This window comes from Hyaena hyaena, unplaced genomic scaffold (assembly GCF_003009895.1).
Source record: "Hyaena hyaena isolate Hyena2069 unplaced genomic scaffold, ASM300989v1 scaffold_997, whole genome shotgun sequence".
Lineage (NCBI taxonomy): Eukaryota > Metazoa > Chordata > Mammalia > Carnivora > Hyaenidae > Hyaena > Hyaena hyaena.
This window is the reverse complement of record NW_024081628.1, coordinates 325,539-351,547: the sequence shown is the minus strand read 5'-3', so window position 1 is coordinate 351,547 and position 26,009 is coordinate 325,539. Positions and strand designations below refer to the sequence as shown.

Below are 26,009 nucleotides of genomic sequence, written 5' to 3'. Positions count from 1 at the left end.
ATGGTATAGTTGAAGAGAGTGAGGTTTGAGACCAGTCCTTGACTCTCCAGTGATGCACAGGGAGGTCTGAGATGATTGCACACTCTGGCATACATGCAGGTGGAAAGATATCTACTTTGGCAGCACTTCATATGAAAAAAAAATCAGAGGATTACAATTGACCACGAGCTTTTAATAGACACTAAGAGTGTGAAATGGCTGCGAACCGTTAATGTGATATTAGGCTGCAATAATAGAGAACTAGATCGGGGAAAATTAATATTCTAAATTATTCTTCATTACTCAGGTGATGTGTAAGTAGGCATTGCTTTGCCCTTTGGCATACTGGAAAGGAGATGGCTGGAATGAAGAGAACTTCAGGAGCTGTACATATTGGGACTATCTGAAGCAAAGTTTCGAGAGAGGACTTAGGATAGATGAAACTTGTGTGTCAAGTGTTTTGGGGGTTGTTGTGCAACAAAGGGATTCAGTATAAATTCTTGCAACCTAACATGGCCAGCATTGGACCCAATGGGTGGAAAGTCCAGGAAACTATTAAAAATAAGGAAGGAAAATTCTGTTAACAACTGGTTCTAATGATGAAAAAGGATCCTAATGATGAAAAGGATCCAGTTCTTTATGAGGGGAAGCGGTGAAGTAAAAGAAGTAGAAGGGACTCTGCTCTGGCTGGTGCTTGTACTAGATCATCTCTGATATCTTTCAAACTCTACGATTTTATGATTTCCATATGTACTGGGGTTAGTTCTCATGTCACGTCTCAGCTCACTGGTTAGAATCTTAGGTATCCCTTCTACTTAAATTCCATTCAGCTTTTTTTTAGCAAGGGAAACTATTTTGATTTTTTTAAAAAAGTCTTTGTTTTCACCATAGATCTCTAGCTTTGAATGTGTCAGAAATAAATCAAAGAAGTTCTTTATTCTATGGTTTACATAAAGCTAATAGAGAACCACTTCCAAGTAATCCTTCTTGTTTCCACCTCCTTGATTCCAGTCAAGGGCCAGGGCATTCAACTCGCATCTTAGTAGAGTGATAAAAATCATCTTTATATCAGTATTTGTGACGACAATGATATGATTATGGAAAGGTCCTTCAAGAAGTAAGAAGGAGTGATCTGGGAATCTTGTTAAAAACCAGTTTTGATAAGGTAGGTCTGGGGTTGTTTTTCTAACAAGTTCATAGGTAATGCTGATATCACTGGTCCAAGGACCACAGTTTGAGTAGCAAGGATTTACAATGCTTTGGCTACTCAACATCTGAAGGAAAAGGGTTTGTTAAAAAGGAAATAGAAGCCATTATATCAGAACACATTCAATGTTCCAATACCAAATCTACCAGAAAGAAGTCCATAACCTTTCTTTCTTCGCCTTGTTAAACCCCTCTCCTGGTGTTTTGGGTTACAGACATAGCCATCTGTTCAGGAACCTTGCTGTATCAATTCTTCCCACTCTTCTGTTACCCTGCACCCCCATTTCTGTGGGCCAATTTCTACCTCTGTTTAATGGTAAGCTCTCAGTTTAGTCCCTATTTCCTCCAGATAATGCCATATTTCTCTTCTTCATAGGCAACCTTCTTGGATGTATTGTGTATATTTATAACTGTAGCCTTTATCATGTTGCTTCCCATTTTCTCCCCAGATCAATTCAACTAAGCTTTCCTGTTTGCCCTTCTAACAAAGTGCTAGTGACAAAGTCATAAATAACCATGAGTCACTAGTTTTTTGGACATTTGCCAGAGCCTGACCTTTCTGAATTATTCCACACAGTTGACCAATCACTTCTACTAAAAATTCTTTTATCCTATTGGTTTTGGTTTTTTTCTACAATTTCTTTCATCTTTTATTCTCATTTTCCTTTTCTTGAAGAACTTCTGTGCAACTCTTGAAGACTAAAATGCTTCAGATCTGTCCTAGACTCTCTTCCATCCTCAAAGCTGCATTTGGCAGATGAGCTCATATATCCTTAGATATCTCACAGGCTCCTTAAAATTCATTATTTCCAAGACTAAAGTCATCTTTTCCCTCAAAATATGTTCTTTCTACAATATTGCCTTTGGTAGTATACAAGTCATCGCTCATCTAGTTCTTTAAAGGGTGAACTTGGGATCATCATTTGCCTCTTCCTCATCACCCTGTACCCCTGTCTCCACATCTCATTATTCCCCGTGTCCTCTTATTACATATTTGTAATATCTTTCCCACTGCTACCATTATGGTCTGAGCTATCATCACCTCTCACTGGACCATTGTGAAATCCCCCAAAATGGCCTTCTTATGTCCACTCTTGCTTCTCTTCAATCTGTCCTTTACACAATGTAACCAAAGTGATATTTTCAAATCTGATCATGTAACTTCCCTGCAGAAAATTCAACAGCTTTCCATTTCCTCAGAATAAAGTCCCAAATCTTTCTCTGGCTTACATGGTCTTTTAGCCACCATATCCCTATTTTCCTCTACAATATCTTCATGCTCTAGCAAAGCCAGTCTTCTCCAAGTACCTCAAATATACCACCTCTCTCTCTGGCTTTAGGTCATCATACTTGCTCCCAAGGTGCCATCTATTTCTTTTTCTACTTCACAGTTCAGCAACCCCTCATTTGACTAGAAGTGCCATAAATAACAAAAGCTAGCACATCCTTACTCTGTACCAGGTAACTATGGTAGGTAGCTTCTACAATGGCCCCGAAATGATCTCTGCCTCCTGGGATTCATAGCATTAAATAATCTCTTTACTTTCAGCAACTTACTTCTAAAGAATAGAATGCCTTAAAGTTGACGGGATATGATTTCTTTGACTATATTACAAGAGATTCCTATTTTCACCTTAAAAGGAGACTTTCCCCCTTCCTGTCTTTAATGAAGCTCAGTGTGACATCTGAAATACTCAGGCAAAGAACAACCAGCTAGGAAATGAAGCTCTTAGTCAAACATTCCCCTAAAGATGTGGATCCTGCCAATATCCCTGCATGAACTTACAAGTGGATCCTTCCTCAGCTGAGCCTTCAGATGAGACTCAACTTTGGTGAATATCCTGGATAAGCACCAGCAGGTGAGTAACACTGCCATGACCCCTAGCTAAAGCCATTAGCTTGGAGATCAAGCACTGTATGTTGGCCAAAGCTTGAGAGGGTGCTTCAGTTAAAATTAAGGAGGAGGAAACTACTAAGGACTAGTTTTTTCCTTCCATCACCCTTGTTTCTGGCACCAGGGATCCCCAGTGTGCACTGAAGTTGTATTTTTAACATGTCAAAATCTGTCAGTTCAAATGTGTTGTGCACAATTGTGTGTGGCCTTGACTGACACGAAGCTGCTCTGTGAATAGTCAACTAATGACAGTAATCAAACTGTGCAGTACTTTGTGCAGTGCTGTGATTTCATGAAACAAGGACCATAGGTAAGACCTGACCTACTGTGAGAATAATGTATATTGTTTTAATCTGCTAATTTATGCACCAATAGGTAACTAATACAGTACGCTTCTATGTGTCTTTCATGGATACACTTACAGAATCCTCACAACATTTTTATCAGCTAAGATTCATGTTCTATAGATTAAAAAACTCAAGAACTCTTAACTTATCCTAGAGCACATGCTGGTAAGGGATGGAACCAAAATTTGGACCCACCTGGTCAGGCTCCATGGTCCATGCTTTTAACCACTTCATTTTGTACGAAGCAGTGACTATATCTGATTTGTGTATAACTGTGGTCCCAATAAACAACACAGCGTTGACACACACTAGTGCTAAATAAGTGGTTAATTGATTACATAATTTAGAAAAGATCTAAATGAGTGATGAATAAATTTTGGTTTTGTTCATGCAAAGTAAGTTTAGAAGAGTATTCTGAGTTGTAACTGAGTCTCAAAGGCTTTTTTCATTTTGTGGTATGCAGGCCTACAATGAGCTACATGCTCATTGACTGAAAATTACAGGTGCATACCAGCAGCATTTTTCACAGAACTAGAACAAACAATCCTAAAATTTGTATGGAATCACAAAAGGCCCTAAATAGTCAAAGCAATTCTGGAAAAGAAAAACAAAGTTGCAGGGATCACAATCACAGATTTCTAACTATATTACAAAGCTGTAGTCAACAAAATGGTATGGTATTGAGACAAAAATAGACACATAGATTGATGGAGCAGAAAGAATAGAAAGCCCAGAAAGAAACCCACAACTATATGGTCAGCTAATTTTCAACAAAGGAGGAAAGACTATACAATGGGGGAAAGACAGTCTCTTCAACAAATGGTGTTGGGAAAACTGTACAGCCACATGCAAAAGAATGAAACCAGACCACTTTCTTATACCATACTCAAAAATAAACTCAAAATGGATTAAAGACCTAAATGGGAAATCTGAAACCATAAAAATCCTAGTAGGGAGCACAGGCAGCAATTTATCTGACATTGGCCATAACAACATCTTTCTAGATATGTCTCCTGAGGCAAGAAGATAGAGGCAAAAATGAACTATTGAGACTACATCAAAATAAAAAGCTTTTGCAGAGTGCAGGAAACAAACAACAAAACTAAAAGGCAACCTACTGAATGGGAGAAGATATTTGCAGATGACATAACCAATGAAGGGTTAGCATTCAAAATATATAAAAAAAACCTGATACAACTCAACACCCAAAAGGTGCACACACACACACAGCATGGAATATTATCCAGTTATAAAAAAGAATGAAATTCTTCTCCTTGCAAACAACATGGATAGATCTAGAGAGTATACTACTAAGTGAAATAAGCCAGTCAAGAGAAACACAAGTGCCATATGAATTCATTCATGCATGGAACTTAAGAAACAAAACAAACAAATAAAGGGTAAAAAAAAAAAAAAGGGACAAACCAAAAAAACCTCCCCAAACCTAGTCTCTTAACCACAGAGAACATCAGACGGTTACCAGTGGGGACTTGGGTGGGGGATGGGTGAAATAGGTGAAGGGGATGAGACTAATATACGAAATTGCTGAATCACTATATTGTACACCTGAAACTAATACACTGTATGTTAACTATACTGGAATTAAAATAAAATAAGAAATATAGAGGTGCATTTCAGAGTGCAAAACAGTGTAATATAAGCATTCTGTAAACCACATGTGTAACTTTAAATTTTCTGAGAGTTGCTTTAGAAAATGGAAAAAGGGAACAGATGACATTAAATTTAATAATATATTTTGCTGAACTCAATATAATATTGTTTTAATGGACAATCAATATAAAATTATGAGATATTTTACATTCTAAGTAAATACTAAGTCTTCAAATCTCTTATACTTTCGGTACACTTAAAGTGCTGAAATTTGGATTTGCCCTATTTCCAGTGCCCAATATTAGTAGACACTGTGCGTATTTGGACAGCACAGGTGTATGGATAGTGCAGATGTACGGACAGCCCAGGTGTACGGACAGTGCAGGTGTACGGACAGTGCAGGTGTATGGACAGTGCAGGTGTATGGACAGCCCAGGTGTACAGACAGCCCAGGTGTATGGAGAGCCCAGGTGTATGGATGGCCCAGGAGTATGGACAGTGTAGGTGTAAAGAAAACTTGGAAGGAAGATGCAGCCTCTGGGCATCAACAGGGTATCTCTTATCCTTATAATTACTCCTTCTGTAATGATTTCAGGATATACTAGAAACTGTTCAAATGAAAACTGAACTTCAGGGACAGAAATTGTCTTAAAGTTTTTCTTTAAATGGAACTTGGAAAATAAATCATGACTTGTCATCTTAAACAGTAGTCTGAGAAGGGTTTAAGCATGTCCTTCATGCCTCTAAAATGTAGGTTCCCAGAAATACAGTTTCATTTCAGGCAGAAGACAGGAAAGTCTGAGAGAACAAAACTGACAGGTTTTGCGTTCCTAGACGGTGAGGCTGGAGAAGATTGCCCTTTGTTTAGCAAAGGCAAGGCTATAGTAAGTCTTTGGTGGTGCAAAGTCATCAAGGAGCCAGAAAGGCCAGGAGACAAAGAGGCAATAGAAAGTGACACGGACATGGGGTGCCTGGGTGGCTCAGTTGGTTAAGCGTCTGACTTTGGCTCAGGTCATGATCACATGGTTTGTGAGTTCGAGCCCTGCATCGGGCTCTGTGCTGACAGCTCAGAGCCTGGAGCCTGCTTCTGATTCTGCGTCTCCTTCTCTCTCTGATCCTCCCTTGCTCATGCTGTCTCTCTCTCTCTCTGGTCTCAGAAATAAACAAAACATTAAAAAAAAAAAGAAATCCATGAACCAAAATACCTTGAAGTCATTGTAACTTAAATGATACAGCTTCATGGTTATAATTAAAAAAAAAAAAAAAAAAGAAAGTGACGCGGACACTTTTTACTTCCGGCTACTGGAAATGTGAACCCCATTCCTATGGTTGTGTACTTATTTTCCACTGTATGAGGTTGGGTGGGAAGCAGAGTCTGTCTCCACCATAGAAGCCAAAAAGCCAGATGCTTCATTTGTCAGCTATGGCATGGATGGGCATACGTCATGGGTTTGGCTCATCAGATGCCTGCACCCCAGATTAGAAATTGGGAGCTGATGATGCAAGGAAGCAGGGCAGAGAGGAAGCTGTTCTGGCTGGAGGGGGCAATGGCTGAGCCGCATCACCAACATCTGTCTGCCACAGCAGCACTGACAGTGGGGCCAGTGGTGGTCTCTGTGTCCAGAGCTAGAGGTTTTCAGACTTCCTGTCATGGCTTCTACTATTCTGTGGGGGGCCATGGTGCCTGGGGCTCTACACTCTGGCTCTGGCTCTGGAGCCTTTGTGTGCTCTCTTCTTTCTGGCCTGTTTCTCTGGCCCTTGAGGAGTGAGTCTGTGGGCTCCATAGTAGCCTTTCAGTAAATTTCTTTCCTCTTTAGTTACTCAGCTGAAAGGCCCAGGAGCTCAGCTCCTCTGTATAATGAAATGGGGGGACCTGAGGTGCAGAAACTCAGAGAGGGCAGCCTGAAAGACAGGGAAGCACAGAGACCATGTGAGTCTCGAGGGAGAAGGGCCAAGTTAGGAGAAGTGAGCTGCAGTCTGCAGGTGGTGGGGGCGGGGAACTCAGTGAGGACAGAGCCATTTCTGATGCAGGGTGGCTGATGGACCTGTAACAACAAAGGTGCCTAATGAGCCATTTTCTATGCTGTGAATACTCCCCATGTCACAAAAGTTTCAGTAAAGGCTGCTATACATAATGTTCTGGGTGGGTGTTTTCATTGGGAATCATAGAAACATCACTCACGTTTGTGCAGAGTAAAAATGACAGGAGAGCTATGGAGATAAGCTGTGAGAAGGTGAGCAGTTACTTGGGGGCAGAGGTGACACACGTGAGCCTAGGCCCCTGGGTAATTCCCCAAAATCTTGGTGAGGGCATGGCTGTGATTTAGAAAGGTGATGCTAATTTTATTTAAATATCAGAAAGGCTTGGAGATGTCAGCTGACATCAGGGTCACACCCATGTTAATCTGTTTGTCATCACTAAGAAGGATTAGCTCAGGGATCAGTCACAGGGGACAACAAATAGTTTCTCATCTTTATTGTGGGAGTAATGATCTTTGAAAGAGGACCTGTTAGTGACTCTCTAAAACAAATGGAACAGGCAGAGCCTGAAGAGTCCCTCTGCCAAGAATTTTCAGATAATAAACATGAAGCATTGCCTTTTCAAGGTGACATGAAGGGATCTATTGAATTATTTTAAACACATAGGTTTTATGAGGAAAACATTGACTAGGTAAGTCAAGGGCAGAGGTGTTCAAAGGTCCTATTGAACTCTTACTTTTGGAAAATAAACATGAGGCCAATCAATGAAGGAAGAACCTTCAAGGTACTGTAACTGATTCATGTGAATGTATGCAGCCCATTCCAAAAGCATCTACAGGTGACAATTGTGCATGGACTGTGCTCAGTATAGTTAAGAGGTTCTTGACGTCAGAGGACACTTACAAGCCACATGCTCTGTTGTGACATTTTAAAGGTGGCAGTACTGTTTTGGTATGAAGACACACTTGTAAAGGAGAAAACATTCATTGCATGCACTTCTAAAAGTATGACAGTTTTCAAAATATACAGCATTTTTCTCTGATGATTGCAAGCACACAGTCACTGACGGTTGCTTTTAGACATCAAATAATAAAAACAATGTACATATGAAAGCTGAGGACTAACACTTGATGTGGGACTATTGAGGAGTTGACCTGTCTAAAATGTAGAAGCAAATTCAGAGAATTTGCTTTCTTGGCCACCGTGAGTTAAAATGATATACTTTTCTTTATTAACAAGTGTTGAGTGGTGTTTCTTCATCAATTACCTTCTTCTTGTAGACTCCTTCCCTGACCTGTCTTCCTTCCCTTCCCCTCCCCAAGTTGTGGTAGATGCCTCCTTCCATGGTCCTGTGATGCTGTGGATATAGTTGTCTTTTGTGGCACTTACTACATTATATTATTGTGGTTTTCTCCTCCAGGACCTGGGACATCTTAGAGGACAAGGTCCTTTTTTTTTCTTAAAAATTTTTTAAATGTTTATTTATTTTTGAGCGAGAGAGTCAGAGCATGAGTGGGAGAAAGGCAGGGAAAGAGGGAGACACAGAATCCAAAGCAGGCTCCAGGCTCCGAGCCTTCAGCACAGAGCCCGACATGACATGAGCCACGAGCTGCAAGACTATGACCTGAGCCGAAGTCTGACGCTTAACTGACTGGGTTACCCAGGTACCCCCTCTTTTTTTCCTTTAATCTCTATATCCAGTATGATGCCTGGCACATGGTCAGTGCTCAAGAAAATCTGTCACTCTAGGGATGACCCATTTGCTTGCATTAGTGACCCACTATCCCTGGAATTCAACAAGATTGAAACAAGATTAAACAAGATGCCAAAGATTAGTTTCTCATTAGTCACATTGTCAAATCACCTTCAAAAGGTAGTTGAAAGACTAAAAACCCTTTCCACTCAATTCCCTAGGTAAGTGATGGCCTCATTTAGTCCTTCCTGTCATGCTCTTTATTTTTTCCCACCTAGCTATTCCACTAAGATACTTTCCATTTGCCTCACCGTGGTCAAAAGTGATATCATTACAGAAGACTTAAAGAAGTTGAAAGGAGAGATGTGATGCCTTTTCAGTAAAGTTAAATCAATCATTTTTCACTCCTGCCCCTCCCCCTTTAAAGAAGGCCAGTCATTGTAAAATTTTGAAACCATAGTGCCTTGTGTAAGTTGGGATCAATTATATGTTATTTTAAAACAGATTTAAATTGCCCAAGAGCTGTTTCTGGACAGAAGAATTTATTAAAATTATCTTTTGAAAGCTTGATGGCTGTCTCTGAGTCCCCTCGGGGAGCACTGTGACCCCATGCTAGCTGGAAAACAGCTGAAAGAATAAGATGACCAAAACCCAGACATTATAGGTTTCTTCTTTCCACATAGGAGGGTCCTTCACATCCTCACTCAATGCATTTTCATTCTTTCTTCACATATTCCAATCAAGTCGGTTCCCAGGCAGTCAAGAAGACATGCACAGCAAGAGGTGGCCGATTAATCAGGATGGAGGTAAACTGATGCAGATGTGACACAGGAATTCCCAAACCCTCAGCTTAGATCATAGGGTAGGGATACTCATTTCTGAGCACCATTGTGAGAGGACTCAAGACAATTGTCCTGTGGACCAAATTTAGCCTTTACATTGTTTTTATTTTTTTATTTTATTGAGCTAGTATGTGTTTTAAACTTCGTTTTTAATGGTTACTTATTTTTGAGAGAAAGAGAGAGAGCACAAGTGGGGGAGGGGCAGAGAGAGAGGGAGACACAGAATCTGAAGCAGGCTCCAGGCTCAGCTGTCAGCACAGAGCCCGACGCGGGGCTCAAAATCATGAACTGTGAGACCATGACCAGAGCTGAAGCTGGCTGCTTAACCGACTGAGCCACCCAGGCACCCTGTTAATATATTTTTTAAATGAATGTTTATTCATTTTTGGCAGAGAAAAAGAGTGAGTGAAAGTAGGGAAGGGGCAGAGAGAGAGGGGAAACAGGATCTGAAGCAGACTCTGCGCTGACAGCTGCAAGCCTGGTGCAGGGCTTGAGCTCACAAACCTTGAGATCATGACTTGAGCCGGAGTCTCAGGATAGCGCTTAGCTTAACTGACTGAGCAACTCAGGAGCCTCTGAGCTAATATTTTTAAATGAAGAGGTTTCCACAGAACAATATATTGCTGCATAGAACAATTTCCATAGAAAAATGGTTTCATGAACAATCATATAATTGAGAAGCCATGAGCCTGTGCATCTCTGTGAGAACAATAGCTAAAGCTGAATGGAGACTGCTTGCTTTAGGGCATGAGCCCCCTACTCATCTGTTTCCACTGACCACATGGGGTTCCTCTGGCAATTGTCCTGGATGGTTTTCTCATTTCTCCCTAGTCATGGTAGGCAATTGAGTTGCCATGAAGAGCTTCGTATCATAGTTCATTGTCTAATTGTATGCCATTCTAAAATTAGAAGCAACTTTATAAAAGTGTTCTTTGGGTTGGAGATTAGACTAGAATATCCTCAGAAAGGAGTCACTTAACCATTTATGGTTTTTCTGTGACAGAGAATTCTTCACAACACCAAGAAGGTTTTCTCATGCTTCCCCCCAACGCCCCACCCCCGCCAGAATTAGCTACTCTTATTTATGTACAACACAAAGTATGTTCTGTAGAAACTTTGTTCCAAGGGATGTTAAGATTGGGTTACATAAAAGAAAAATCTCAGTAGCCAGGTATTTATTAGCAAAGATAAATGACTGATTTTCTTTTTTCTTTCCTTTCCTTTCCTTTCCTTTCCTTTCCTTTCCTTTCCTTTCCTTTCCTTTCCTTTCCTTTCCTTTCCTTCCTTCCTTCCTTCCTTCCTTCTTCCTTCCTTCCTTCCTTCCTTCCTTCCTTCCTTCCTTCCTTCCTTCCTTCCTTCCTTCTTTCCTTCCTTCCTTCTTCCTTCTTTCTGCTTTCCTGCCTTCCTTTCAGTGAAGGATTTCTTGGACCCTTTAAAACACTATTTTGCATTATTGGTCTCTAAAAGGAGGGAAAACATGTAGTAGCCTTTTTCATATGTATTTGACCAAAACCTATTTTCATGGGACTACCCTGTGGCACAACTGTTCCACAGAATAGTCTTAGAAAATGCTTATAGGAATTCTTGGGGGTTTCCAACCTTTCTTATGTTGTCTTATACTAGTTTTGAAAAGTTGGTCAGAAACAAAATACAGCAGTTTGCTCCAGAACAGAAATTGTAGCCGTGATGAAAGTGGGTTGGAATCCCCGGATCCTGTCACCTAGTAGTAGCAGGATGCAAGTGGAGTGCACACACTGATTGCTAAGTTTGGGGATAAATGGTCTTAATTAAACCCACAATCGTGGGGGAGGAAAGTGTGATCACCTTAAAGAAGGAACACTGATGTTAATGGAGAATCAATGATAACAAAATATATAATAATAATACTAATGGGAAGTGATAAGATTAAGGAGGTAATTAATGGGGCTTAGCTTTATTTTCATAAAAAATGAAAGCATTGGTTTGTTTAATGTTCACATTTTATATAATAAGAGTATAATATATGTTACAAGCATATCCATTAGAAAAGCAAGCCATACAGGGGTTATAGTTTCATTTTTACCTCCTGTCAAAATTAAGTCCTAATGAAAGAGAAATCGAAGAGAGCAAAGAAAAATTTCCCAATATCATCATTAAATTAGCATTATTAAAGACAAGCTGTCTAGTTAATAAGTTCCTTTTGTATCAGAATTTAATCTTAGCGAAAATATGTATATTAATGGTTTGGGGCCATCTCAAGAAGAATAGCACTGTCATCACCACTATAAGGTGAGGAACGCAGTAGAACCACGGTGGGGAAAATTGGAAACTAAAAAGTGTATGTTCTAAAATCCACTCCCATATCACAGGTAGCAACATTGGTGTTTATTTCCTACTATTAGTTCATGTCCAATGTGTTTTTTATCATTGTAATCATATTGTACTTATAATTTTTGTTATAATTCTTTATTGTGGTAATATATCAATAAGAAAACGTATCATTTTAACCATTTTTAAGTGTACACTTCAGTGATGTTAAATATCTTCATACTGTGGTGGAACCATCACCACCCACCATCTCCAGAACTTTCTCATCTTTCCAAACTGAAATTCTGTTAATTCCTTTAAAATAATTTTATTTTTATTGAAAGTTTGTTTTTAATATTTATTTATTTTTGAGACAGAGAGAGAGAGAGCGAGCAGGGGAGGGGCAGAGAGAGAGAGACACAGAATCTCAAGCAGGCTCCAGGCTCTGAGCTGTTAGCACAGAGCCTGACACGGAGCTCGAACTCATGAACAGTGAGATCAAGATCTGAACCAAAGTTGGACATTTAACCAACTGGACCATCCAGGTACTCCTAAAATAATTTTAATTCCATTAAAAATAACTTCCTATCCCCCCAGCAACCACCAACTCTTCCCTTCTTGCTTTTTAATGAGTGTATTCTTTCAAAGACATTCTTTGGGATAAAATCTTCTATCAGTTGGAGAGAATTATATTCTTAGGAGCGATAATAAATGCAAACAATCATTTATGATATTTTTGGTGGCACAGTTATGCTCATGCATCCACAATGGTTAAGGTTTATTCATTCACTGGGTCATTCATTCATTCATTCATGCAACAACAAATTGTTGCATCATGTCTTACCCTGGATTTCCCTGAAAGTGGAGCCTATTTACACCTGTATAGGTGTGCACCTCTATGGGAGGTATATTTGGGAAGTGATTCCAGGGAAAATTGAGAGGCCAGAGGACTGAGAAAAGGACAGAAAGACAGCACAAGGATGCATTAAAAAGTTAGCTAGCACCATGGGCTGCTGTGCGTCAGCCCCCTGGATCTCTTGAGAAGCTTTCTGAAGTGGATCTCATATAACTGTCCACACTGACCAAGAGTGGCCCCATGGGCATTAACACCCTGGCTTCTGGCTTGTGTATTCTTGTGAGTCAAGTGGGTTCTCCCAGGATCCCACACTTTGGGCCAGAGAAGCACCTGGGCAGAAAGAGAGAGCTTTGTGACTTGTGCCCAGTGAGGTACTGACAGATTATACCTGCACAACGTGGGTAAAAATTTGCACAGAACTGGGGGGCTGAGGTGGTGGTTGGAGCAGGAGGTGGGCATAGGTGGTGCTCCACACACAGGCACTGAACTAGGCATTAGACTGGAGCCATGATGGTAGGCAAAAGAAGGCTTGGGTCCTTCCTCCTGGGACTTACAAATAGTGATAGCAGACAGGAGCACAGTGGCAGCTACAGGACTGTTATGCTGGATACTCATGACCCTGATGATTCGCGGTCAACCCCTTGAGAATAGCTGGTGGGCACTGTACTAGGCACACGGGTGGATACATTGAGGAACCAGAAGACATAGGTCCAGCCTCACCAATCTGGTGAGGAAGGCCCTGACAAACAAATAATTCCTACTGAACAATGAACTACCATTGAAACGGGTGCTGTGAATGAGACGTTGACCATATTTTGAGAGGCATAATGGGTTCTGGTAAAGTCAGTTGAGTCAGGAAAGGTTGGAAGTTTTCTTCATAGAAGTGATATCTAATCTGAGACCTAAAGGATGCTATTCTATTAAATAAGCATTGATCAGATAGTATAGCTCAGCTGCTAGGAATGCGCTGTAAATTATTACCTTTTGAGGTAAAACAATTACCTCAAATTGCTCATAGTCTGATTGGGGAGATGAAGGTGATTACATAATCAGAAAAAGACTGACTAGACTTAGGTATAGTGGGAGCACAGGGAATTAGCCCCAAGAAGCTGGTGACGTTTCAGCATAGGAGATCACGTTTGGCATGGTCCTGAAGGATTTGGAAATATTTTCTAGGCAAGTCATGTAAGGACTCCATTACAATGTGTAATTGCAATGCAATCCATGAGCCCTTAAAGAATTTCAAGTGTAGCTTTTACTTTTTTTTTTTTAAGTTTATTTATTTTGAGAAAGAGGGAGAGAGAGAATCCCAAGCAGGGTCTGCCCTGACAGTGGGGCTCAAACTCACAAACTGTGGGATCATGACCTGAGCAGAAATTAAGAGTCAGATGCTTAAATTACTGAGCCACTCAAATGCCCTTAGCTTTTACTTTTAGGATAATGCTTTTATTTACTTATTAATTTTTTAATGTTTAGTTTTTTATTTGGGGGGGAAGGGTAGAAGGAGAGGGAGACACAGAATCTGAAGCAGGCTCCAGCTCTGAGCTGTCAGTACAGAGCCCAGTGTGAGGCTCAAACTCACAAACTGTGAGATCATGACCTGAGCTGAAGCTGGACGCTTAACCCACTGAGCCACCCAGGCACCCCAAATGTTTACTTACTTTTGAGAGAGAGCGAGAGCGAGAGAGAGAGAGAGCACACATGCAAGTGAGAGAGGGGCAGAGAGATAGGGGGACAGAGGATTCAAAGTGGGGTCTCAAACTCATGACCCATGAGATCATGACCTGAGCTAAAGCTGGATGCTTAACTGACTGAGCCACCCAGGCACTCTGTCAGTTAGTTTTAAAAGTCACTTAATAGTGTAACAAGAACAGTTTCTGTCCTGTTTGAATGAAAGTATAAGAACAATAAACTCATAGTCCAAAGTGTCCTATGAAAGCAAGTGGCCAAAAGAAATTCTGTTTCTATGACCCTTAGAAATAATTTAAGATGGAGCTAGGAGGTTGAAGAGGAGACTAAAGAGAATCAAAGAGAGAGAGGATTCTTACAGAGACAGTTCTTGGAGGGCCTTGACATTTCCCCTTTATTTTAGTAGAGGGAGAGGTGTGTTTTCTCACTTCCTAATCCAAGTGAAAGAGGCTTTGAGGGAGTCACATGAGCCTGATGTAAGTTCTCTGGATTTCAGAGGACTAGTGTCTGAAGTCTGAGGATGACTGTTCAGACTGTACACTGCACAACTGTATGCTGCCAATCACACGGATGATAATGTGTATAATCTGTACATTTGTACTTGGAGACCCTGGGTGTCAGCAAGCTCTCGTGGCTGGAACTGCAAGGTGTACTTTCCCCAACATTGGGACAAGGAGGTGAGTTCTTCTGGTTGGTTGTTTGGATTCATGTGAGGGAGCTGGCCTACTCTTCTTCAGACGGATCGTCCAAAAAGGCCTTCTGGAGAGTTCCTCAGACTAGCAGCCCGAAGGCTGAGGGTCGGCAGTGAGAGCAGGCAGGCAGAGGACTGATTGCCTTCATTATGCTGTTTTCAGTGGGCATTTGTAATGGGGAAAATACCTCATGAGAGAGTCAACCCTACACACCCAAGACCAGCCATTGCAGGTCACAGAGGTACCATCCATGGAAGACTGTGCCTTTTGTCCTAACCCTCTTGTCCTGGACCCAGCCCTGGAGGGGATGGAAAGGCAGCTAGTAAGGGGAGGCACTGAAACAGGAAGGACACCCCCATGTCCTAATGGCCCTTGTGTCTCTGACTCCCAAGACCCTGGGTTTCTTGGCCTAAATCAAGCCTCAGCTCAGGGAGGAGAAAAATATGGAATTTTGTTATTAAACTAAACTGATTATTTTAATTACTAAAACCAGGCTTCCCTTAAGATGAAGGTGATCTCAGGACATTTCACACCCAGAGTGACCAGGAGGGCTGCCTGAGGCTTCGTATAAGGACAGGAAAGAACAGCCCACTCAGTGTATACATGAGGCTATGGCAGAGACAAACTCTCTTTGGGCCCTGCAGGGTGCCAAGCCTTCCATGACCAGAACACATGGGAAGTCTTCCCAAGAGATGCCTGTCCATACCGGAGACACTTTATTTTAACTTGAAACAGATAAATACTCACCCCCTCCCCCAATCTTTTGACATAGAGCCAAGACCTTCTGTGAGAGTACAGGTGGATGGAACTTTCTTAAACTCACACACAAAACATCAACTGTGAATTTGATTTTGGTTTCCTTGTGTTGGACGGAAAAATTTGCAAACCTTGCAAAGCAACCTGAATACAGTTGTACATATGTATGATTTCTTTTCTCTTCTACAGCTGTCTCATCCATGCCCACTTTTAGAAACTTGCATTTATTGGATCTTTTGAAAGCCTCCAATGTAGGATTTCATGGGAACAGTTTACTTTTTAGACTCCTACTTCATTGGTTTACATAATATTTAATTAAATTATGTAATTCAATAACAAGTGGGACTGGAATAAACAGGTTTGGGAACATACCCAGCTGCCTCTTGGTAAACACACAGCTGAACCCGTGGGAGCAGAAGCACATGGGTGCGCTGGAGAGTAGCCACCACCTCGTTCACCCTGGTCATTGGTCTGTATGTCTCACAGAGAGAACGCAGAGCACAGGAGTTCCTGGTGAGGTGGCCAGTGGAGGTCAGATGGGTGAGCCGTCCACTTTTGAGGTACAAAGTTGGAAGTAACCAGCATGCCAAAGTTACCATTTACTGGGTCCCTACTATATGCCTGGTGGGACACTGGACACTTGACACACAGAAGCTCACTTAGCTTTCAGAGATATTATTTTCCCCTATTTTACAGCTGAGGAAAGTGGACTCTCCAGACCCTAAGGTCACTAAATGGAATAGTCAACATTTCTTAATCTAATGTGCAAATGAATTGCCTGGGGGGGTGTGATTTAAGATGCACACTTTGATGGAGTAGGTCTGGGGTGGGGCCGGAAAGCTTGCACTTCTAACAAACTCAGATGCTGTTGATGCCCCTGGTCCGTGGACCATGCATTGGGTGCCCCTGAGATTCAACTTACTTGTTCTTAGATGGAGCATAGGCATCACTGTTTTCTAAAATCTTTCAGGGAAATTTAAGTTTATTTATTTATTTTTGAGAGAAAGAGAGAGAGAGAGAGAAAGAGAGAGAGAGAAAGCGAGCAAGCAGGGGAGGAGCAGAGAGAGAGGGAGAGAGAAAATCCCAAGCACTCTGTGCTATCAGCGTAGAGCCCAACGTTGGGGCTCAATCTCACGAGAGACGATGATCTGATCCAAAATCAAGAGTTGGAGGCTTAACTGACTGAGCCACTCAGGTTCTCCTCCAGGGAACTTTTATATACAGAGGAGAGGTGAGGAGTAGCTTTGGACCCCATTGTTGGCAGGAAAGTTGGAGACGTGGACTGATAGAGAGATACTTCATTTTGAATACTTCAGCTAATTCAAGCATTTTTAAAAGACAAGACCAATAACATTTGAAGCAACATAAAAGTTCATTAAAAAAAGTTAAGAATTCTCCATTCCTTACATAATGTGAAGAATTTTCTTAAAACTCAAATTAAACTATCCTTGCATGCACCTATGTGACAATGTTGTAACTCAGTGACATGTTTGTCACAAGCACCTTTCATAATTGGTACATGCAGAACTATTTCATCCTTACTGACAATGCATTGCATGCTCTAGTATGGTTAAATCAGAATTCATCTCACCGAACCCTTATAGGCACACATTCAGTTGATTCTAATTTTTCTGTTTTACAGAAAACACTTTGTGCACATATCTATGGTTAGGTTGCTTTGTAGAATGGACTTCTAGATGTGGAATTGCTGGGTTATTTAAATATTTAGTCTCAAAATGACCCCCAAAAGGCTAACCAAATTACATTCCCACCATCACATATAGAAATGTGTCTTCCCTACCACCTTGCAACTACTGGGTATTATCAATCTTTTCAGTATTAACCGATCTAATGTATGAGACATGGGTCCCAATGATGCTGTATTTGCATATCATGATGAATGCATGAAGAATAATGTCTCTTAATATATTTATTGGACTTAAGTATTTCTCCTTTGGATTTGCCCCTTTAATTATGTGGTTGCTTATTGTTTTATATTAATCTTTTGTCTACAATTTATTCTACAATTTTCTGTCATGATTTCTGAATTTTCTCTTTACTTAAGAAAGACTTCCTCATCCTATGATTATAAAAAGATCACTGGTTTTTCCATCTACTACTTGGATAGACTTGTCATTCATTAATCTGTCCCATCAGACAGAGTTGGAGAGAGGAACTCTTGAAGTAGAGCTCTTACTTTGTTTCTTTTACTTCTGAAATACCATTCTCAGCACTGTTCATGGAGCAGGCCATTGTCACTCCTGGATTTGAAATACCCCCCATATCAGATAATCAATCTCAGACAATCTGGTCTCCTCTTTCTACCTCCTTCGTTTTTTTCTGTTATAATTTCTGCAGTTTTACAGGACTTTTAGAAAGACAACTCTTTCCTTGTTATTTTTTTTAAATGTTTATTTTTTTTTGAGAGAGAGAGAGACAGAGTACGAGCAAGGGAGAGGCAGAGAGAGAGACACACACACAGGATCTGAAGCAGGATCCAGGCTCCCAGCTGTCAACACAGAGCCCCAGACGGGCTTGAACCCATGGACCATGAGATCACGAACTGAGCCAAAGTCAGATGCTTAATTGACTGAGTCACCCAGGTGTCCCTTTCCTTGTTATTCTTTAGTTTTTCTTCGTTTTTAAACAAATTTCTTCTCTACGATGAATTTAGAATTCCCATATCAGGTTTTAAGGAAGCCTAACTGGATTTTTTTTTTTTTACTGAAATTGCATTTTAATCCACTAATGTGGATTTTTATAGCATTTTTATAGTATTTGGTGTCCCATGCAGAAAATAAATATTTTTCTTCATATATATATATATTTTATATATATATTGTTACCTTACAAACATAGATCTTGCACATTTCTTGTTAATTTTATTCTTGGGTGAAATATATATATTGTGGCATCTCCTTCCAAATCATCATTGTAATTGATTATTGACAATATAGGGCAAGTACTGATTTAAATATATTTATCTTCTGGGGCACCTGGGTGGCCCAGTCAGTTAAGCATCTGACTGTTGGTTTCAGCTTAGGTCATGATCTCTTGGTTTCGTAAGTTTGAGCCCCACATTGGGCTCTGTGCTGGCAGTGTGGAGCCTATTTGGGATTGTCTCTCTGGCCCTCCCACATGCACACTGTCTCTGTCTTTCCCAAAATAAATAAATAAACTTAAAAAAAATTAAAAATATATATTTATCTCCTAATTATCTATCTTAGCAGGCTCATAAGGCCTAACAATTTAATTGATTGTCTTAGTTTATTTTTTCAAATCTGAAATTAATGAGTATGCAAGAGAAAAGTTTAGAAATGTAGAAAAGGCTACCCCAACAACCAAGGGCAACTATTATCATTTTACTTGTTATCAGTTTTCATTCTTTTTTTGCTTTTGCCACATAATTGTAATCACAGTTTAATTAACTGGTATATATATTATTTATATTTTTATTATTTATATTTTATTTATGAATATATATATATTTAATGCTCATTTATTTTGAGAGGGGAATGGGGAGGGGCAGAGAGATGGAGAGAGAGAATCCCAAGCGAGCTCCATGCTCAGTGCAGAGCCTGACATAGGGCTCAACCCCTCCACTGTGAGATCATGACCCTAACCAAAATCAAGATATGAATGTTCAACTGACTGAGCCACCCAGGTACCCCTAACTGGTGGGCTTTTTAAAAGAATAAGTGCATTCAATGTGCCAACACTGTTCTGCTGGAAGTTTGTTTTATAAAGAACTCTGTGCTTCTCACTAATGGGCAGAAATGCTAATGTAACTTCTGCCACTGAGATTACTGGGTTCAGTCTCTCCTTCTGCTTCCAGCCTGGCTTGCTGGCATTTATACCAGCCAATTATAGCCCAGCGTCATGGAGCCCTCTCTCCCTCGCACCACACATAGCTGCTGACCTCACCTCACACTCAGCCATTCCATTTCAGGGCTCTGCCGGATTCACTCTTATGGCACAGGGGACACTGAGGTTGCTGGGGGATTTTAATTCCATTTGAGAAGCAGACTAGATCACGACATAATCAAGATTTCCAAAGAATTTGTTCAAAAAACCATTTCTCACATGGCTGTTGTTGACATAAACATAAATGTGGTTTGGGTTTGGATGGGTTGATTCGCTTCTTCTTCTGTATTACTTTAAGTTTTATTTCCTTACTTGTTCATCCTGTGACCTATACAGATTGCTCTTTATTCCTTCAACTCTCTACTCATTCACCTTACCAATGAGGGTTTCCTTGGCCTAATTATTTAAAATAAGACTCTCCACCATGATCCCCCTAGCCAGACACATCCTTCACACACACAGGGCCAGAGCAACAGTGTGAAGGAAGGTCCACACACCCTATGTCTCAGCATTTTAAAGGTCTCAGGGCTTCACGTACACACATGTGACCACCCCATCAGCCTGTCCTAGCTGTCTCCACACTCCTTCCCCAAAGCCACCTTTGGCATCCCCTTGGACCTGGAAGTGCATGCACTTGATTTTTTTTCTTATACAATGATTATGCGTTTATTGGATGTGTTATTTTTGTGGCTTAACAAAACCCCAGCTATAGGGGTGCCTGGATGACTAAGTTGGTTAAGCATCCAACTTCAGCTTAGGTCATGATCCCATGGTTCATGAGTTCCAGCCTCGTGTTGGGCTCTGTGCTCATAGCTCAGAGCTTGGAGCCTGCTTCAGATTCTGTGTCTCCTTCTCTCTCTGCCATTACCTGGTTCATATTCTCTCTCTCTCTCTCTCTCTCAAAAATAAATAAACATTAAAGAAAAACCCAACTATATCTTTTTTCCCATTATTTTATCTAGCCGATTGTTGCTGCTTGTAGGAGATATTTCTAGCCACCTCTGAATATCACTTTGTATTTCTATTCCACCCTTCCTTTTCCTTTTCCAGGTAAAGATGACATTTTTCAAATCCCTTTGGCCATGTGACTACGTTCTGGCTAATGAGATGGCAGCAGAAGTGGGATGCAGGACTTCTAGGAAGTTTCCTTCCTAGGAGGGAAAGAGGAAAAAACACATCTTTCATTTTGAAAAGGGTGTCCTTATTCAAGGTAAATGATTAGCTTCCTCTTTGTTTTCTCCTATGGTTATCATACTAGTCAAGTATCCTAAGTCTTTTTGAACTAATCTTAATCTGCGTTTCTCTAGAAAACTATCAGAAAAAATTATGTAGATTTTTAAGCTTACTGACTAGTATGCTCTTCAAGTGGTTTTATTCCCTGCTTCATTTGTAACTACAGACTCTATTTTATCCTTAAAGTTACTTATCATTATCTCTTTTGGTGTGATTGTTTGCCAGATTAGGTTGAGTAATTTTATTTCTTTCCAACTTTTCCTTTCTTTAAAGATATCTATCTATTAAAAATTTATAAATGTTTATTTATTTTTGAGAGACAGAGAGAGACAGAGCATGAGCAGGGAAACGGCAGAGAGACAGGGAGACAGAATCTGAAGCAGGATCCAGGCTCTGAGCTGTGAACCCAGAGCCCAATGTGGGGCTTGAACACATAGACCTCAAGTTTATGACCTGAGCTGAAGTTGGATGCTTAATCCATTGAGCCACCTAGGTGCTCCTCTATTTATTTGTTTTAAGTAGGCTATACGCCCAACATGGGGTTTGAACTCACAACCCTGAGATCAAGTTTATGACCTGAGCTGAAGTTGGATGCTTAATACATTGAGCCACCTAGGTGCTCCTCTATTTATTTGTTTTAAGTAGGCTACATGCCCAACATGGGGCTTGAACTCACAATCCTGAGATCAAGAGTCATGTGCTCTACCAACTGAGCATTTTTAATTTTTATTTTTAATTGCTATTCATTTTTTCTTTCAATTTCTCATTTCGTTGGTTTCTGCCTTTATCTTCCTTATTTCCTTCCATCGTTACCTTTTCCTTTGATTTCATTTGTTATTTTCTGGTTTCTTGAATTTTGTGCTAGATCCATTTACTTTCAGTTTTCTTTATTTTCCAATATATACACTTAGAAGCATACATTTTTCTTTCGGTATGATTTTGGCTACATGAAATAGCAGATGGAAGGCACTTAGAAAATTTCTAGCACATGGCAGGCATGGGTTTTTAAGTGTGCTTTCTCATGTCATATAAAAAGTCTTTAAAATGAAAAGAACTGCTTAAATTATTATCTTCACGAAATATTTTTCTAGTCATATTTCCATATATATTTATATTTATTTACATATTTCCTGTAACAAAATTGAAGAAGAAATTTTTTTTCTTTTTAAAATATTTATTTTGTATGCTTTTTAAAATGAAAGACTTTTGCTTTAGAGCCACTTTAGATAGGTTCACAACAACATTGAGGGGAAGCTGGAGGGATCTTCCTTATGCCTCCTGCTCCCACACATGCCTACCTCTCTCTTTATCAACCCCCACCAGACTGGTGCATTTGCTACAGTTCACAAACCTACACTGACACATGGTAAGTCCATAGTTTACATTGGGATTCACTCTTGGTGCTGTACATTCTATGGGGTAAAGTTTTTTCCTATGGGGTATTTTTAATTGTTTCCTTTTTGTTCCTTCTCAGTCTTGGCTGCTTTTTAGAATTACCCAGGAAGCTTGATATCTGATACCAAGGCTTCAACTCAAATATTATAGAATCTCTAAGCATTAGACCCAGACATTATATGTTTTAAAGATCTCCAGGTGATTCTCAGGTATAGCCAAGTCTGAGATTTACATTGATCTTAACTTTCTGTCCCATCTTTCCTAATCATAAGCCACAGCCCTTCAGAACTATTAGAAGTTTAACAAAAATGAGTGGATGTAAATGTAATGCAGAAATGTTAATAACTTATGTAAGACTCTGGCAATATTTACTCATTGACATTGGAAATCTATACTATGTAATTGAACATTACTCTAAATGTATATTAGTAAGTGAGTTTCTTCAGCAATTTGGGATGCATAGGTTTCCTCAGCAATTAAAGGGTGGATACATTTTCAGTTTAGTCCAGAAAAGCCTGTATAACCCACAATGTAGCTGACATGGTTATTTAAACAGAAATGTATTAGGCATAGTTGAATTAAGGACACTGTTTTCAAGGGCTGGTGATCAAGTAAAATCAGTTCTAGTTAGAAAACAAAGTAAAGAGAGGGTAGGATTTCCTATGAATATAAATGCTATAATTCTTTTCCTAGTCTCTGAAAAGGGCATCTTGGTGTGGTACAAGCAGAGTTATCATCTACAGCTGAGAAATAGGGGATTTCAAGTCCAGTTTGATAACCTGACATTTAGATGAATTTGGGCTGAAGTCTAAACTCTCTGAGCCCTAGTATCTTTAAATGCAAAATGGATCTTGAGGGATTCTTTCAGAGGTTCATTGTGTTGAGAAGGTACTTGGTAGATAGTTTCTCTGAGACTAGTCACACTACTTCTTATTTATCATTATATGAAACCTAAGATAGGGTGCCTGGGTTGAGCATCCAACTTCGGCTCAGGTCGTGATCTCACAGTTCACGAGTTCGAGCCCCACATTGAGCTCACTGCTGTCAGTGCAGAGCCTGCTTTGAATTCTCTGTCCCCTCTCTCTCTCTGTCCCTCCCCCGCTTGTGCTCTCTTTCTCTCAAAAATAAATAAACATAAAAAAATTTAAACCTAAGACATCAGCTTTTTTCTTTGCCTCAGTGTTATCTCCAGGGCTATGCACTAGCCGCGACGAACTGTATAACCAGGAAGGAAGAAAGAAATGCTGTGGTAGTTGCTACTGATCTCAGACCAGCTAGGGTTACTTTTTAGCTGAGCCTCGAGGAGGCATTGCGTAACCAGACTTAATGTGTGCCGGCTCTTTAAAGGTGAAAAGTCAAGTCACACTCTTCTGTGATCTCTGTTTTCTTTGTAAAAGTTTATATAAATCTTTTAAGGCATAAGCATGCTTTCCTTTCTCTGACTGTTTTTCTGGATGGTTTGAATTCGTGACTAAAAATATGCCGAGAGTAGCTTTCTCCCTGTGCCCCACCACCCCATGTTGTCACAAAAGAAGTCATTCTGTGAGTAGTAGAAATCGTATATACTAGCAATTCTCTCCTAAGACTCTAAAGCTGGGCTGATTTGAGGATAATTGATGCCATCCTGGAGCCACTGTGGGGTTTTCCTCTAAATCAAAAGCAGAATGAGATACAAAGGAACTGCTTTTTATTTGTACCTAAGGCTTACAAGAGAGACAGAAAAAGTCAGAAACCTTTGTGGTCACTGAACTACAGAACTGGGTTGCAGTTGGATTGTGGAATGCCGTACTCATGTACAGCCCTAGCCGAAATTTACATAGTAATGAGCTTTACTGGTCTGAGTGAGCCTTTGTGACTGAGTTTGTCCAGAAAAGCCTAAAATATTAACTCTTCGGTCCCTTGCAGAAATAGTTTGCTGACCTGTGGTCTAGAAAATCATGCGGGCAGGTCTGAGAACAAAGGCTAAGAAGACAGAGAGCCTAAAATGTCTCAGGACTGCCACAGACCTTTGCTCATTTATGGTTCCATTTAGTCCCAACAAGTCAGTGGGATAAGAGGTACTTCCCCCATTTTCACAGGGGCAAAAAAATTGGTTCTCAAGACAAGACGTCGAAGTCTGCATAGCTAGTGAATGTAGGACTTAAATTACAGTCCAAGTCAGTCTGACGCTAAAGTTCTTTTATTTCTTTCAAAAATATTTCTTCCTTCTGGGTGTGCAATGTCAGAAAAAAGTCCAATTTCTCAATCTGTGTACAGTGAGGTGTGGCACAAGGTCAGGAACACTAACAGCAAGCATTCAAGCAAAGGAGGTCATGAGGAATTGCAGGCAGGGTCCTGGACTAATGTTAGAAATCAGGATTCTGGAATCTTGGTGAAGCAAGAAATAATCAATAGGATGTGTGTTCAGAGTCTTGAGGGTGAAAATAGCCTCAAGCTGCAAAGCAGGGGAGGAAACGTTTGGAGTTCTTCCAGAATGCTCCAGCTTCTAACCAGACTGGTCATTGGTGTGATCTTTGCATGCCCAGCCAGTCCGATGATCCTTCCATTAGATTACCAAAGGTGAACTAACATGTCAGAAATTAAATTCTAATCACTGCATAACATTTTTTTTTAACATAGCTACATATTTTCCAATCTCTCTATCAGGTAACAAAAACCAGCTGGAGAATATGGAATGTCTTAACGACACTGAGGCTGCTGCTGAGATAGAGCGGCTGCCCTTTCTTGGCCCCAGCAGGGACCTGCATTTGAGTCGAGTCATGATGGGTCCAAGGTCAGAAACGGAACTTCAGAGTCCGAGGAACAGTATTTTCATCGGTTCACCTAGTTATGATTGGGATTTAAAGGGCAAATTCATATCAATAAAAGCCCACGGAATGATTAATCCTACTGGAAGTTGATAGCAGAATGGAACAGTATGTTCGTGCCTCTTGATCACGACCCATATCGTTGATCCTCTGGACGTTATTCTTATTTTGCATCCTTCTACCTTGCATGCGGGCCCCTGTTGAATGTTTGTACTGGATGCTGTTCTGAAATGCTCTATGAATGAGCACTCTGACACCAGATCCAGGATTTACATTCTAGTTTCCTTACTTTCAAGCCGTATGAGCTGGACAGGTTACTGCCTAGCTCTCTATAAGCCTCCATTTCATTCTTAATATGGGAATAATAATAGTAACATGGTTATTGTGAAGCTAAAATGCAAAGATGCCTGAAAGCAATAAACACAGAGCCAGACACATAATAAATATTTAAAATTTTTGCTTAATTTGTTGCCATACGTATTTATCTTTTGAAGGAGATAAGAAGACTCTCCTCCTCCCACCTGATTATTACCAGCAGCATTAGATGTTACCTCTTGGGATGGGAATCTCTAATGATGACCATCTTCTACAATATTAATTCTTATCAATCTCTGAAATTGGAGCTAAATTCTCTTGAACTTGTCTCAAAATAATAGTGTGTCCTATGCGTCTGGAGGTGAATACATGCTTGTCTTCCATCCAGATAAAGAATAGCACTAAGGGACAGCTGATTTCTACACATTATCTCTAACAGTTCCACCAAATGGCTACTTTGTTTGCAATTTCTCATGAGTGGAAGCCAACATGGGCAGTCAGAGTCTATATATGAAAAATTCTAACAGATTCTGAGAGGTGGAGTTATTATTATTTTTTTACCAT

The 26,009-nt window shown here is 40.3% G+C and overlaps 1 long non-coding RNA gene across 3 annotated transcripts in view; it reads left to right on the top strand.

The window, feature by feature from the left end:
- LOC120223503 overlaps nt 1-26,009 on the top strand; it is a 27,022-nt gene extending 1,013 nt beyond the window's left edge. Inside the window, exons 1-3 of one of the 3 annotated variants that reach the window (XR_005526317.1) lie at nt 12,344-12,383; nt 20,746-20,905; nt 24,970-26,009. This is a non-coding gene — a long non-coding RNA (uncharacterized LOC120223503). Of the gene's footprint in view, nt 1-12,343; nt 12,384-14,932; nt 15,061-20,745; nt 20,906-24,969 lie in introns of those variants that run through there. The other 2 variants (XR_005526316.1, XR_005526315.1) reach the window with 2 other exon arrangements.